The sequence below is a fragment of the Glycine max genome, chromosome 10, assembly GCF_000004515.6.
Source record: "Glycine max cultivar Williams 82 chromosome 10, Glycine_max_v4.0, whole genome shotgun sequence".
Taxonomy (NCBI): domain Eukaryota; kingdom Viridiplantae; phylum Streptophyta; class Magnoliopsida; order Fabales; family Fabaceae; genus Glycine; species Glycine max.
In genome coordinates this window covers 15,314,297-15,329,790 of record NC_038246.2, presented here as the reverse complement: position 1 = coordinate 15,329,790, position 15,494 = coordinate 15,314,297, and the positions used below count along the sequence as shown (strand labels likewise).

Here is a 15,494-nt window from a genome sequence, read left to right as displayed (position 1 = left end):
TAGAATTGTCAAAATCCTTTGGAGAAACACCTTGGTAGAATTAGTAGCATTCTACACCCTAGCCGACCTGATGAGATTTTTGTCAAAAGCTGACACAAAGTCAGTCAGGGTTTTATGCTATGGCTTGTAAGTGGTGTCCCACAGTGAAGTAGCATCACTGGAGGTGTACAAATGATCGAGGAAGACGCGAGGATGAAGGCAACCCAACACTCACGCTATATTGTAAGCGGGGTGACGACCTCACATCTCCGCCACTACTAGCTCTCCTTACACCCCCGGAAGCAGAACGGGGGAGGATCACAGTAATCGGGACTGGCTCCCTGGTAGCAGCAAAAGGTCGTGCTTTTCAGCAAGGGTGAGAAGTGGCCCCACCAGTTCGGCGTGAGGTCCTCACCCTCTCCGAGGAGGAGGACTCGCTATCAGAGGCACCTTGGTAGGTATCCTTAAACGAGGAACCACTTATCGAGATGACCTCTCGATCCATGATGGGTTGCTCATTCGAGCCCCTAGAATCATTGTTGCCTAGTCCAATGGCAGAATCAGACAGAAAAGAAGACATTGTGGTGAATGGGAGTACTTTTAGAAGATGAAAAGGGAAGGAAGAGAAACTAAAAGCCAAGAAAGCACAAGGAATCAAGAATGAATAAGAGCAAGCAAGAAAGAAAGAAGGCAATGAACAGTGACCTGAAATCAAACATCCACTCCATTTATAGGGGAGATGGGTTTTTTGGTAACTGACGAAAGCTAAAAAGGTTCCTTAAAATTTTGCACCATAACGTTCCCCTACTCATGCACGATCGTTACTCCAGTACGTGCCCACTCTATGTGTAACACGTATGCAAGAGTATTGCGCGTGTGCCGCACATGCCTGTTACAGTAGATAGTTGTTACGTGTTGTCTTCAATGCACTCTCAAACAATCAGAAAAGGGGTAGAGTTGTCAAATCCGATGACTTACCTTACCTAGCACGCCAAAGACATGTCCATCATGGATAACTTGACAAAAGTAGTCTGGACAACACATGTCCAGGCTCGGGGGCTTGACAAGCCACATCGACCTGCAACTCTCACATTCGTCAAGGCTACCACGCCTGGGGGCTTGATAAACTCGCCATCCTCTGCTTGTTAAGATTACTACCCCAGACATCAGTCATACTCCTTCAACGCGGGACAATCTACTTTGACACTGGACAACCTCCGCCCACAAGCTAACTCAGAGCTTAAGGGGCTTATGTAATGTCTAGGACCCACAGATTCTACATGACATCCTACATGGCACTCAAAGACGCATGTCCACCCTCCACGTCACTCCTGCTACAAGGCACAGACGCTTAGGCCCTAAGCAGTCGGGCTTCCCAACAAACAGGTTATCTCTAGCCTAACTATTATTCAAATGTGTTTGAATATTTTATCTATTGGCAGGTATTAAATTATCTATAACGCCACATTATCTACAGGGTATGATTATCTCCTACCTTTATATATAATTCAAATGTTTATCTCTAACATTATCTCTAAGCTCTCGGCTATTATCTATAAGCCGAAAATTATCTATAAGGCTACAACAGCCCCTACAAACAAGGACCAACAACCACACTCGAACTATTATAAATACAAGTTCCATTGAACCACTCTACACGACCTGCTCACACATTCAACACACGGCAACAAACCTATACCCCTCTCTTTCTCTTTCTCTTATACAAGCACCATTTCAGCATATACTTGTTTTTCTTTCCTTACACATATTCTTACTTGAGTAGTAGAGTTCTTTGTTTTGCAGGTTTCCCCTTCTGTCAAAGGTACCTCTCCAAGCCGACGTGTGAAGTTCGGTGATGCAATCCTCCCAACGAGGGGACCTATCACCAAAGTCATGGCTAGGAGACTCCAAGAAGATTGGGTCAGAGATGTAGGAGAAGGCCCTAGGGTTCTCATGAGCTTTAGGGTAGATTTTGGGCCATGGGCTAAGTATAAGCCCACTTATCTTTGTACATATTAGATTAGGGTTTCATTATTTTTGGGCCTTGTATTTAGGGCACCATAGTATACGGAGGGTACACTAGTAATGTAAGATTTTTCAGCCCTTGTATTTTAGGACACCTACACTAGGTTTTGTATTAGGGGTAGTTTTATAATTTAACATGCATTAAGTGCACTATTTGATGTGTGTCGGAAGAGAAATTTAATTGAATTGAGAGAAGTTTAATCCAATTAAATTTTGGATCAGCCTAAGGGGGAGGTGAGAATTTGCTTGCTACACCTCATTGTCACATCATATAGTCACACTTTGTGCATGTCCTTCATGATTTACATGCCTCATGACACATAAGCACACTTAGTGAAAAATCTTGGACTTGATCTTGGATTAGTGAGCTGAATCAAAGTTCAGACCTCATTTGAGGCATAAATTTCGTGCCCCCCCCTCTCTCTCTCTCTCTCCACTAATCTTCTCCTACCTTCAAACTATTATCCATGACTTCCTATGGTGGTGAGCTTGTTATTGACTCATCTTTTCCTTGAAGTGACGTCTCCAATCACCTTTTCCCCTTCTCCATTTCGCTGTCATTGATCTTTAAGAAACAAAAGACTTCATTGATGAAGAAGATCTAAGGCCTACAAGCTCTACATGAAGTTACATCATTTGGGATCCCACTTAACCATGTCCACTCTGACGTGTCACGGTTCCAAATTTTAGTAAGAACAAGTTGTTAGTCAAATGACCAATAATTTGGCTTTCTCAATATTTGATGACTTTCTTTGGTCTCAGAATATGACAATATCAAAATTGATTGAGGCAAGACAGGTACGTATATTCTTACTTAAATATTATTTGATTTAACTGAAAATTCTTATTAATTTTTTTTATTATTATTCAAATTGAGTAGAAGAGCTCTCGTACAGTTTTTGCAAAAGTGATTGAAGTTGAACCTGAGAAGGGTTGGTGCTATCATTCGTGCTCTAAATGAAAGCGTAAGATTACTTAAGTGGGACCAAAAACATTATGTGAAAAGTGTCACAGGATGGTTTTGCACAATTGCTAGGTACCATTTATGTTTTAAGAATAATTTATCTGAAATAAGACAAACATATAAGCTTGACAGATTTTGTTCCACATATTCTGATTAATATATTAAGATTGTATATCATAATCATATAATATCATAATTTCAGGTTCAAGTTGCATATTAAGGTCATAGATAACACAGGAAGTACGGCATTCATATTGTTTGATCGGGTTGTTAATTTCTTTATTGGAAAATCGGCAAGGATGTACTTGAAGAGAATGAAAGGGTACATTTAAAATAATTCCCAACCCATATATATTGTTTATACAGATTATATTATAAGTTTTCTGATTTATTATATAAATTATATAATAAACTCCACAAGGGAATTAAAGGTCATCAGTTTCCAACTCTCTTCAATTCATTTAAGGACAAATAATTTTTGTTCAAAATTGAAGTCAATGATGGTAACATCTATCAGAAGTGGCAAAGCTTACAGTGAAAAGGCTGACAGATAAGACTGAAACTGTCCAAGAGGTTAAGAATAAAAAATATCTGCTGGTGATTTAAATAGATCTTTTTGCTTAAAAATGATTAATATGTAGTAAATACAACTAATCTTTTAAAACTATTATACTTATATAGATTGGGAACCACGAAGAAGCAGCTGAACTCATTTACACTCTGAATCAATTAGCTGAAGATAAATCTTTGGTAAGTTAAATAGTATTTTATTTTCTTTAAATGTTAATGAATTTAATTATTTAAAATTTATGTGCCATTTTATTTTTAATCAAATTGAAACCATCTACTTTGTGGTGCAAACTGCTATTGAAGAAGTAGATTCCAACGGCAAATTATCCTAGGCCATTGTTGATGTTGAACAGACTCCAACAAGTAAAAAATCATACAAAAGATCTAGTGAAGTGTTGGAGGAAGACGATTGTGTAGAACTTGGTGAAACTCAGGCATCTACAACCAAAGATTCAAAGAAGACTTGTGAAGATTGAACCACCTGAATGATCTGTCTTTAGTTTTTGAAGGAACTATATTTGGATATATTATCTTATTCTGTAGTTTTGTTTCAGCATTGTTCAAAGATTATACCATCTGAATGCACAATCAGGATATTTGGCAGTTTTTTTTTTAACATTTTGCATTTTCAAAAGTCTTTACTTTATTTGGAATTAGCCAGTTTGGCATGTTAATGAATATTTTATTTGAATTATATCTAATGTTTAGTGTGTGTATATATATATTCACTATTTATTATTCTGAAATCTATGAAAAGTTAGATAAATTTTTTTTATCAATAACACATTGTAAACATAAAATTATGAGGTCCATACTACATTTCATTAAAAAAAGTTCTTTATAAACAGTAGTTGTATCAAGTCTTAATCACATGTTATCTATCTTGATATATAAGCATGATTAGAAGTTTTCAACTTAAATTGAGAAAACACTGATTTTTTTAAGAACCAGCAGATGAAGAGTATTCACTGATTTTTTAAGTGTTTTCAGAAATGAATAAAACTTGAACTATGTGAATTTTTATTTAATAGAAAATTTTCAATGAACTGATTTTTCTGTGTTACTATAACTCAAATTTATAATGTATAAAAAAATCAGTTTTGACCTTGCTGATATATAATTTTTCAGTGCAATAGTGAAATTTTTATAACACTGACTATAAATACAGATACACAACAAAGTGTATCTGAAGAAAAGCAGTTACGAAATAAGATTAATAAATAAGTAAAAGGAATGTAAAATTTCATTTTTTGTTGATGTAAGAAACCATTACTGCACATTAAGTTCCAACCTCCTGCAAGTAAAGAAGCATAAGATTCCCAAAACATTTAGAATATTAAACAAATAAATAAATGTGTTTTGTAGTAGTTCAATGCAGTAGTTTAACAAAACTGATATTTATATTATATAACGCATTTCTTATCTCTTATAAGTAATGATATTTAATTTTATCAAACAAGGCATAGCACATTACCAGAGAGTGAGTCTTTTTAACTTCTCAAATGACTTTTTGATTTTTAACCGGTATCAATTAATTATGCAACTATTTATTTTGGACAGTAATCTCTTATAATTAATGGTATTTAGTTTTATCAAACAAGGCATAGCACATTACCAGAGAGTTAGTCTTTTTAACTTCTCAATGACTTTTTAATTTTAAACCAATATCAATTAATTATGCAACTGTTTATTTCGGACAGTAAATAAGGCAATTTTAAGTAAAATGATAAAAGACATAGTTAATTCCAAAAACGTTAGTAGGTTGAACTTAAAAGCTTAACATATAAGTATCAAAGAGCTATTGAACTGATATCTTCAGACCAAGTTTATAATCCAATGAACCAAAAAGATAATTTGATTGTGTTGGATGATTACAAGGAGGATGAGATCTCAGAAACAAGTTGTGTCACCTATCTTATGTTCTGGTCAGGTTCAAGCATCTATGTATGATTGCAGCCAATCAGAAAGAAAATCAATAATGGGGTCTGAATCTAATAATGCAAAAGGTATTTATTCATTAATTTATCTATTTTATGTATCAGCTATCAAATATAAAGTAGAAAATGGAAGTTAGAATTTTATATATAATAAGAATCTATATTATTAGTTACAGGAAATAGAAGTGAAAAAATGGTTGAAAGAAGACAAATAAAAGCTACAAAGAATGTTTCATTACATAGTGTCTCAAATAGTAAAAGAAGAATTGGCCCTGGCAGATTTATTATAAAAAGTACACGGAGTCGTGGGGCAGAAAATGGAAGCATGAAAATTGAAGAAAAGCAACAAAATGATGAGGATTCTCAGCTGCAACCATTATCTTATATCACAAATGGTATTGACAAGTTACTTTACTTATCAAATATAATTTATCAAATCGTGTAAATTATAAATTAAATTTGATATTTGTTATGTCAATGTGTTCAGTATCCTTAACTTGTAGAAGGAGCATTGCTCCTCAAAGATTTTTCATAAACCAAAGCAGTAGTTCTGTTCATCAGACTTCCAATCAAAATGGTCATAAAGATGATAGCAATAGAGAAGAACTTCAAGATATTGATAGATTCCCCCAAAATAGACCTCTGATAATGCAAAATCTTATTCGTTAAGAAGAGACAGGACAAATGGAGACAAATCATGATCAAGGTATTTTAAAGAACTTCAATTATTATTTGTAATTTACCTACTACAAATAGATGTCAAAAAATATTAAAACTATTGTTTCTTTGTAAATTGCAGATGAAACAAATGATATGTCTGAACATTTACGTGAAGAGATTATCATTATGCAAAATGATTCTGGATTATCATTGTGGTGCTCTGATGTGGTATGAAGAAAGAGTTCAGAAGCAATATAAAGCAAAAAAAACCAAAGTTTGCAATGTGATGCGCACAGGGCCCGATTGTCATGCCTGAATACAAAGAACCTCCTCAACCATTGTATGATCTTTATCACAAACATGACAAGAGAAGCATATATTTTTTGGAAAATATTAGATCATTTAACAGTATGTTTGCATTTACTTCGATGGGTGCTAAAGTATTGAAGTTGATAAATGATGGGAGGGCTCCTCCCATGTTAGTGATTAATGGTGAGAATTTTCATCACATTGGAAGTTTGCTTCCTCCAGCAAATAAACCGAAGTTTGCTTAGATTTATATTTATGATACGCAGAACGAAATACAAAATAGAATGCCAGCTGTAAGGTATTTATATCTGAATCATTTTTATCTATTAATATATTTTTATCTCAAACATTTCTAATGTATTCTATTGCTTATTATATATGCAGAATGGATAATGATTCTGCACATCTTCAAGCATCCATTGTGAGGGATATTATGAAACTTCTAGATGTTTATAACCCATATGCAGCTAATTATAGGGTTCTCCATTACTTGAAAAACAACTTCAATCATCCAACATTGAAAATGAAAATTTTCGGCAAGAGAGAACGGGATGGTCGAAGATATAATTTGCCAACAGCATCAGAAGTTGCAATGTTAATTGTTGGTGACTTCAATGCAACAGATATGAGATGTAACAGTAGAAACTCAATTTGGATTGTTCAAGCATATCACAGTTTATGAGCCTGTTTACTTGCCTTTGCAATATCCATTGTTATTTCCAAAAGGAGAAGATGGATATAGAGATGACATACAATTCAATGAAAGTACATGCAGAGATTCTATTAAAAGACAGAAAGTAACTCAGAGAGTGGTTTGCTTATAGGATCCAACATAGAGATACTAAGAAATCAACTATTTTGTGGATGCTTATAGCACAATAGAGTCTTCAAGGATACAGTGGGTTAGAACACATCAAAAAAAGTTGAGAGCTGAATTGTACAAAGGTCTCTCAGACACAATTCTTAGAGGTGAAATAAGCCCAGCAACTGCAGGGAGACGCATTGTATTACCATCATCTTTTGTAGGAGGAACAAGGTATATGTTACAAAATTACCAAGATGCAATGGCAATATGTGGTTGGGCTGGATATCCAAATTTTTTCATCACTTTTACTTGCAACCACAAATGGCCAGAAATAACTGGATTCTTAGACAAGTATAAGCTTAAACCACAAGATCGCCCAGATTTGGTATGCAGGTTGTTCAAAATCAAATTAGATCATTTAATCAAACAGATCAAGAAACAATATATTTTTGGAAGAGTCAGATTAGGTACACGCATTATATTGTCCATATCTTTTTAAAATATATATGGTAATCAAAAAGTATTTATCCTATTTTTAATTTATTGATTTATCATATATCATTTTTTCACAGTTATTTACACAATTGAATTTCAAAAGCGAGGTCTACCTCGTGCTCATATTCTATTGTGGATGCAAAATGAGTTCAGACATGTTAGTCCTGATCAGATAGACATGATTATTTATGTGCTGAAATTCCAGATAAGGAGAGGGATCCTAAATTGTTTAAAATCGTTACCTCTTCAACAATTCATGGTCCATGTGGTGATCAAAATTACAAATTTCCTTGCATGCAAAATGGTAAGTGTACCAAGTATTTTCCCAAAAAATGGGTTGAGTCAACTTCTATAGATGCTGATGGATATCTAGTATATAAAAGAAATAATGGTATAACTGTTAAGAAAGGAGAGTGTTTTACAGACAACAGATTTGTTGTGCCATATAACAAGCATTTGTGTTTGATTTTTAATGCTCATATCAATGTTGAATGGTGTAACTAGTCATGATCCATCAAATATTTGTTCAAATATGTCAATAAAGGACATGACAAAGTTACTACAAGTTTTTATGCGAGTGGAAAGGATGGAAATAGTGCAAAGTTAGTTGATGAAACAAAAATGTACTATGATTGTAGATATCTCTCTTCCTATGAAACTGCTTGGAGAATATTTTGTTTTGATGTTAACTACAAAGAACCTGCAGTGGAATGTCTTAATTTTCATTTACCAAATGAACAGGTTGTCATTTTTGATGATGACGATTCAATTGATGATGTGCTTAACAAGCCAAATATTCAAAAAACAAAATTTCTAGCATGGATGGATGCTAATAGAATTTATAAAGAAGCAGTAAGTTTCACATATAGTCAGTTTCCATTGAAGTCTGTTTGGAAGAATGGTGAACATCAATGGTTTCCATGAAAAAAGGGTTTTTCAATTGGAAGACTTCATTTTGTACCTCCTGGCACTGAAGAATTTTTTTATTTGAGGACCTTGCTGAATTATGTTATAGGAGCGGAATCATATTCTCAAATAAGGACTATTAATAATATTGTCTATCATACTTTCAAGGAAGCATGTTTTGCTATGGGTTTATTATATGATGGCATGGAGTATATAGATGCAATTGAAGAGTCAAGCCATTGGGGAAAAACAAATTATTTGCGAAAATTGTTTGTCACCTTATTGTTGGCTAATCAATTATCAAGAGACCCAAGTATGTTTGGAACAAGACTTGGCAACATTTGAGTGACGATGATATCTTGCACAGACACAGAAATCTTCTAAACTTCCAAGGTATTTAATTGTTTTGTATGTTATTTGCTTATTTTGTTGATTAATTTATATATATATGTAGAAATTAATACATCTTATTATGTACCTTTTAATATTTGGTTAAGCTTATATATAATAATGAAACTACAGATCTGATTTTGTTTGAGCTTCTAGAAGAATTTTGCTCTAGCAGATATAGAATGTTTATTACAAAGCAATAACAAGAGCTTAAGTAATTTTCCATCTGTGCCTCAACCAGATTATAGCTTTCTGACAGAAAGAGGTAACAAGCTGATTTTTTATGAGTTAAACTATGACAGAAAAGCTCTTGTAGAAGAACACAACAGGTTGATGTCCATTATGACTATGGAGCAAAGAAATATATATGATTCAATAATTGAAAGAGTTAGACACCAAAAACCTGGATTGTTTTTCCTTTATGGTTATGGAGGAACAGGGAAAACCTTTATATGGAGGGCTTTGTCAGCTGCCTTAAGATCAAAAGGAGTATATCATGTTGACTGTGGCTTCTAGCTGAATAGTTGCTCTCTTGATTCCTGGGGATAGAACTGCTCATTCAAGGTTTGCAATTCCTATAAATGTTGATGAAGACTCTACATACAACATAAAACAAGGAAGTCAACTAGCAGAAATAATATTCGAGTCAAAGCTAATAATATGGGATGAGGCACCCATGACTCAAACATTGCTTTGAAGTTGTTGACAGAACATTTAGGGATATCCTTCGTTTTGATAACAATAAAATTTACAGCTTCCATTTGGAGGAAAAGTATTTAGGTGGAGATTTCAGACAAATTATCCGTTATTCAAAAGGGAACAAGGCAGGAAGTTGTGGGGGCTACAATCAACTCTTCTTATATCTGGAGTTATTGTGAAGTGATGACATTAACCACAAACATGAGGCTGCTAGCTTGAGTTTCAGATTCAGAAATTTCATAAAGGAAACTTTTTTTGGATTGGATATTGAGAGTAAGTGATGAGTATTGGTCTAAGCAATGATAATGATATCACTCTTGATATTCCAGAAGATTTAAATACAAAAAAAAAGGTGACTCACTTGAATCAATTGTCAATTCTAATTCTCCATCTTTTTTTGGATAATATGAATGATCCAAATTTCTTTCAAAATAAGGCTGTTTTAGCTCCTAAAAATGACATTGTTGACATGGTCAATAATTATATGTTGTCATTAATGCCTGGGGAAGAAACTGAATGTTTGAGTTATGATTCTCCATTATCTGCTAATGATGGAGTTGATTGTACTGATGATCTACACACTACAAAAAATTTTAACACAATTTCTGCTTCTGGGCTTCCTAGTCTAAGTTAAATCTAAAAGTTGGCGTACCTATCATGCTGTTAAGAAACATGGATCAGATTGCAGGTCTTTGCAACCGTACTCGGCTTATTGTAACAAAGTTGGGAAAATAAGTGCTTGAAGCAAAAGTCATTATTGGAAGTAAAATAGGTATTATATACCAAGATATCATTAACACCTTCTGACACAAAAATTCCTTTCAAATTTCAAAGAAGGCAATTTCCTTTGGCTATTTCATTTGCTATGACTATCAACAAAAGCTAAGGTCCATCTTTGAAGCACATGGAGTGTATCTACAACAACCTGTTTTTTCACATGGTCAGCTTTATGTTGCATTGTCCAGAGTTACATCCAGGAATGGATTGAAAATTATAGCAACTGATGATGAGTACCAAGAGACAAACAATACTTCAAATGTTGTATACAAAGAAGTTTTCATAAATTTATATACATAGGTAAATATGTAAATTTTACAACTTATTTTTAAGTCTCATATGCTTTAATTCAATTTATACTGTGATTGACCACCATAGTTGATAAATAATATCAATTTTGACTGGCACATGTTATTCATTTTAGAGTATATTATCAATCAAGTTCTATCATGAAGAAGTTAATACAAAATAATTTGGAAGTCATTTTCTGTCGTTCAGGTATTCATGGTTGAAAATCTATTAAGTTTTCTTTTTAATTTGCAATTTGTTGAAAGTTAATTATGTGAGTATATTAAATTTTCAGGGAATTTGTTGCACTTTATTCATTTGGCCATATACTCAAGCAGGAAAAAATATGGGGATTTTAAGCAAGTGAAGAACAATATACTAATATACAATATTGTCTATCTGTATGAATTTTATTGGTTTCAAGCTAAATTATTAAAATTCAATCATTATGAGTAACATTAATTTTCATGAAGTTATTATATAATATTAATAGTTTTGACACAAAAATTATTATAGTTCATATAATAGCCCATGCATCGCATGGGTCACCCAACTAGTTTACTAGAATTTAAATAACTTTGAATCTCCATTCAATAACTGAAGCTGAATGGGAGAGCAAACATAGAAAGCAATGCTGCTTATTTTAGTATGTATGTGCGAAGCAGTTGTTAAACATTTTCAGTACAACATAACAAGATGGGAAGAATATAAAGTAACAGTACAGCATGCAGCTTAGAGCAGTGTATCAAGCATAATGTGAGTGTATGAATGAGTGTGATAGAGAATAAGGAGACTAGTGTTATTTTACACTAAAGGTCTATAGCCTGTATAAAAAGAAGTGATCCAACTCTCCCAACACCATTCAAAGAAGAACAAGTATTCATAGTTTAAGAGTACCTTGAAACAAGCTAAAAGCTAATGGTTACAACAAAATTATGAATCTGGACCTTGAGACCTTCATATCATGCAGATGTACACAATGTATTGTTCGCTTTCCAATAGACCAGACCAGTTCTATAGTGAAATAAAAACCTTTGTTAGCAACCAGCCTGACATTGACCCAAGAGTAACTGTAGAAAAATTTACCTTTGCAGTTTGGTAAAGTGAAACCACTGTATAGTGTGATCAGATTCTGAAATCACCAAATTTGTCACAGCCTTAATAGTTGCAAGGGTGATGCTAAGTGCACCAGCTCTATTGCTTGTGCACCCAACATTTTTCGTTAATTCCAAAACTACCCTACGTCGAAGGTACGCGAGTTCGTGGTTGATCCGTATGGTTTGTACGGATGAGTTTGATCCGTAAGTATAATTTAAACATACGGATCAAGTTGATCCGTATGGTTTGTACGGACGAACTTGATCCGTATGAGTCATACAGATCAACATGATCCGTATGACTCATAGGGATAACTTGATCCGTATGACTCATAGGGATCAACTTGAGTAGTGAAGAACATTTTCACCCATTCACTTAAAATGCTGGATGCACCAACAATAACGTTGGGTGCACAGAATCACCCTAGTTGCAACAGACGGAAAAAGTTATTCTTTAATATCCAGACCGTAAGCAGTTATATAATACTTTCCACTCCAGTTACCTCGTATTACAATAAAGGTGTCATTAGCAGCCAAGACCAGAACATTTTTGCCAATGATCAAGCATGAATCACGACTTGGCCTTTTTCCAGCTATTCAATCTTTCAAGCTTATCCTTCTATCAATTCAATCTGACTAAAGCCTCATTGGAACTCGTTCAGTTAATTAATCATCCCATTACTCAACCTGAAAAATATTACTTTTAATTTCTTCTTCTATAGCTACATAACAGCCTAACATATATCTCTTCAACCTTTTTTCATAATTCAACATCAGAGTTTAAACAATCACGCAAACGAAAATCAAAGAAATAATAAAATGGAAACAATACAACAAATTGCCCCAAAAAAAAATGAAGCCACACGTCACACACAAGCAAACAGTACATCTAAAATGTAAGCAGCCACAACACACGGTTATTCATAATAGGTTGGTGATCTTAATTCAAGGTTTGGATCAGAATTACAAGAGACAAACCAACATCCCAATGATAGAAATTAGAAACCTACCATTCCTACCACACTATCATCCATTAAACAAAGTAGACATTTAGGACAATTTCAATTCCAAGGACAAAAGCTAGAAAGCAGATCACTTTTCAAAAAAACTAGCTGCCAACAACAGAAAGTGTCCTAAAAACAAAAAACAAATCCACCTTAGAATGAACTTCCCTTCACTTTCTCCTCCATGATGGAACAAACAGCACAAAAGTCCATCAATCTCTTCATACTAATCTTTAAGGTTCGAACTTATCATCGTCTGGCCACCACCTTGGGCGAGGAAAAGTTACCCCATGAGCCTTTGCCACATCCAACAAACTGAGATGATCATGATTTTCTTCAACATCATCATTGTTCTGTGAGAAAACTCTCAACACATCAAAAACATTCCATTTCTCACTATTGTTGCCACCACGTTCCGTTCCAGTTGCTGCTTCATTCTTCGAACGACGACTCTTCAGCATTCCAGAAGCTTCCACAACCCCATCAGCAGTGCATGCCACTTTCCCAGAACAGTTATTCTTCACTGAAATATCGTTCACCTCAGACACCAGCTTTCCTTCGGAACTCCCCATAATACTCTCTCCCACGTTCTTTTCCTGCGTCGGTTGAACTTCCGAAAATCCTAGAAAATCCGAATCCTTCCCCGAATCAACGAACTTCGATCCATCGCAGAAATTGACGAACCCCTGACTCACGGCATCTACGTCGACGGCGAGATTAACGGCACAACGTTCGACGCCTCCGTTGTCGGAGGAGTGAAGCGATGAGTCCTCCGGCGGCGTGTGGAAAACGTCCTGGGTGTCCGGCTGCGACACCATGACGATGCCGTTGAAAGTCGGCGGCGGGGATGGGGAGTCGACGGAAGAAGCAGGTGAGGGCGTGTCGTCGGAGAAGTGAGGATTGGACTCCGCCATTGATATCTGTAGGTTTTCATTCTTCTTTTTATCCCGCGCAAACTACATACTTATCCTTGGCTTCGTTGGAGTACCGAGACGCCGAGTTTCTAGCTTACAACCTACTTACTCGTCCAGTCCAATCCAGTCAGACCTACAGACACTTACCAAAGTTAATTTTAACTGTTCAAGTTTCGGATGGTAACAATTTAATTTAAATTATATAAAATTGGGTTGAAATATTCAGAACCAAAAGAAACTGAATGTTCAATAGTTAATGGAATAAAGGATACTTTAGGGGCGAAATGATCCTTTAGGTAAATTTTTTTCTAAATTATTAAGTGAAAACAAATTTTTAATTGGTACAATATCTCATCATGACTTCTTAATTCAAAATGATAAAACCTTCTATAATTTTAATTTTTTGGTACTAAAGTAGTAAAAAAAATTACAACTTCTTAATTTATTTTTACACATGACTATCATCATAAATTATTTACGACTTTTAAATAATTGTATTTAAATTAATATTTTTAGTTTTAGTTTTATTTAATATTTTTATATTTTTGTATATTTTTTATTCAATATTTTTCATATTTTTTAAAACTTTTTCTTATATTTTATTTAATATTTTTTATATTTTTTTTAATGTTAAGGATTTTTTTCCTAATTATATTATTTTTCAATGAGTTCAACTTTAAAGTTATACATATAATTACAGTTTCATTTTATTAGTGCTTCATTTATAGAAAATATATTAAATAAAACAATATAAAAATATAGAAAGTATTAAATAAAACAAAAAAATATTAATTTAAATAAAAAATATATATGACTTTGTATTTTGTTTTTATTTTTATTTAATATTTTTTATATATTTGTATATTTGTATATTTTTTATTTAATATTTTCTATATTTTTTATAATATTTTATTTAATATATTTCTATAAATGAAGCACTAATAAAATGAAGTTGTAACTACATATACAATTTTAAAGTTAAACTCATTGGAATGGACTGTAATTAAGAAAAAAAATCATTAGCATTAGAAAAAAAAATATAAAAAATATTAAATAAAATTAAAACTAAAATATTAATTTGAATAAAATTATTTACAACTTTAAAGTTATAAATTATATTTAAAAAAATTAAAAAGTGGTAAAATCTTTTTACGACTTTAGTAGAAAAGAGAGAAAAAAAAAAAAAAAAAACAAGAGTTGTAAAATGTTTTACGATTTTGCTGAGAAGTTGTGGTACACTACCACTTAGTCCTTTCTTAGTATTTACTTAAAACTTACCCTATTTGGTAATTTAGAAACTTAAAGTAATTTCACCTACCTTTAAGAATTATATATAACCATTACGGTAGTAACAAGATTTGATGGAATAAGACAATAGGATTAGGAGGAATAAGATAATAAGATTAGGAGAGATCGAAATGATGTAATTTTGAGAACTATTATATTATTTTTTAATTATATATATATGTCAAATTTTGTTAAAATTAAATAATAAAAATATAATTAAATTATTTATATTTTAATATATTTTGAAATATGTATATTATATTAATTTTAATTTATATTAAAGAGATAGAAAATGATTTTGAATTAACATTAAATTTTACATATATATATATATATATATATATGTATATAGAGATCAAATTACATCGGTATAATTTTGACAATTATT

General features: G+C 33.0%; 2 pseudogenes; both read left to right on the top strand.

The window, feature by feature from the left end:
- The first annotated feature begins 6,296 nt into the window (after positions 1 to 6,296).
- Positions 6,297 to 7,952, top strand: LOC112998132 (uncharacterized; annotated as a pseudogene).
- LOC106794779 (uncharacterized) lies at positions 7,842 to 9,051 on the top strand (annotated as a pseudogene).
- Positions 9,052 to 15,494: the final 6,443 nt, after the last annotated feature.